This window comes from Crotalus tigris, unplaced genomic scaffold, assembly GCF_016545835.1.
Source record: "Crotalus tigris isolate CLP2741 ecotype Arizona unplaced genomic scaffold, ASM1654583v1 scf7180000018914.273836, whole genome shotgun sequence".
Taxonomy (NCBI): Eukaryota; Metazoa; Chordata; class Lepidosauria; order Squamata; family Viperidae; genus Crotalus; species Crotalus tigris.
In genome coordinates, this window is record NW_024097270.1 from 1 (window position 1) to 1931 (window position 1931).

General features: G+C 39.8%; 1 non-coding gene across 1 annotated transcript; it reads left to right on the forward strand.

The window, feature by feature from the left end:
- The first annotated feature begins 1380 nt into the window (after positions 1-1380).
- On the forward strand, positions 1381-1452 carry TRNAA-CGC. The gene has a single exon. It is a non-coding gene; the product is annotated as a tRNA-Ala (tRNA).
- Positions 1453-1931: the final 479 nt, after the last annotated feature.

Sequence of the window (1931 nt, forward strand, 5' to 3'; positions counted from 1 at the left end):
CCGAAAGCCTTCCGATTTTCGCCATCTTCGGATCTTCAGGAGACGGGTCTATCAGCCAGCCTACCCCCGAATGCGCAACGGATTGGCGGGTAGCTGCCGAGTCGACGCCGTTCCTCTTCCGCCGCTCAGGACTCCTTGGGTAAGCTTACACTTCTTCCTTTCCAGGTAGTGCAAGGTATCCCACCTTCGTCGCCAGTGTTGCGTCCTTGGCGGGAAAACAGACACGAGAAGCAGCTGGAGTTCTCAGTTTCTTTTATTCAGCGTTCAGCTTACAGGAAGATGGCTGCAGCCTCGCCCAAACGCCTCGCAGCCTCTTATATAGGCAACTCCCGGGTAAATGGGTTACTTTTCCCGCGCCAGCACCCGCGCATGCGCACGGCGCTGGCGACAGCCTGTCTGGTTCCGGGCAGCTTTGCACCTGCCCGGGACTGCCTGCAAACGCCCGAGCCGTTTGCAAAGGCTCGGGACATAACACTTGGCAAATGATTTAGCATTAAGCAGGGAATGAGACAAGAATTTGGGCTTTCTCCATGAATATTTATAGATAAATGTATTAGGGATGATTGTGGTATATTAAATTGGAAGGAAATAACAATTATATATGTACTTTGGTATGCACATTATGCCATCTTGTTGGCTGTGAACCAACAAGATTTGCAATAAATGATGTGATGAGTACAGATATAAAAATTAATTTATTAAAAAAGATAATTGAATAAATGATGTCAGTATGGTGTAGTTCCTAGGAGTAAGGCATCTGACTAAAAATTGCTTACGCACAAAGCCAGATGGGTGTTCTTGTGCCCAGTCATTCTGTCAGCCCAAAGAGAAGGCTGTGGCAAATTTACTTTGGGGGGGAGGAGATCTCACCAGAAAAACTGTAGGAACTAATCCAGGCAGTTGCGAGCAATCAAAACAGATTTTAAGTCCTGCACACATATATAAAAAAAGAAGAATGGAATGAGCAACTGGAAAGTATAGCTAAATGAAAATAAAACCCAGAACAGGCACAATTATATGCCTCAATAAATGTTTATTAAAACCTGGAAAATGGATTAAGAAATTGTAAATAGGTGATGGATAATATGTGGCATATTTGGAGAAAAGATGCTTGTCAGAAGAAATTACTATGCTGAAAACTGTCTTGGGAATCAGGCATGTATACATAAATTTTAAAGAAAGAATTTAATTTTCTTTGATCAGTGGGTTAGTTTTTTGGTATTGTTTTATAGATTTTAAGTGGGATTGGCATAGAGATTAATATCTTTTGTAAAGAGAGATATCATGAAAACACCAGTGATAGAATTACTATCCTTAGTAGTCAATTCTAAAACACTGAAATGTGTCGAATACATACATTTCACTACCTAAATGCAGCTGGGGGATGTAGCTCAGTGGTAGAGCGCGCGCTTCGCATGTGTGAGGTCCCGGGTTCAATCCCCGGCATCTCCAATGTTTTCTTTGGCAATGAATACTGTGAAATTTAAAGTTTCAAAATCTTTCAACTGCACTCAAATTTTTACTTTTGTCTTCATGTTACAGACTTGTTTCAAATACATTGTTTTTATGACTGAAAAACCTTTTGTCCTAATTTAGGCAATACAGTTTTTTCTGATTTCTGGAATGTAAATTTAGGGAGACATTTAGGGAGAAACCCCCTATAAACTGCAATCCTTTCCTTCACCCCTCCCCCACAAAAAATAGAGTTGCATTGACTAGGAAATAAACCTAGGCCTTCCACATGGCAGGTGAGAATTCTGCCACCGAACCATCAATACATATATGAAACCATTTGTTTTGGAGTTTATTTTTGGAAAAAGTTATATGCATATTTTAGTAGGATTACCATTATTTTAAGTTAATTATGTATAGAATTATTCTCAATTATAAAATGTGTGTTATTGTAAATGTATATAATAGAAATACATAAA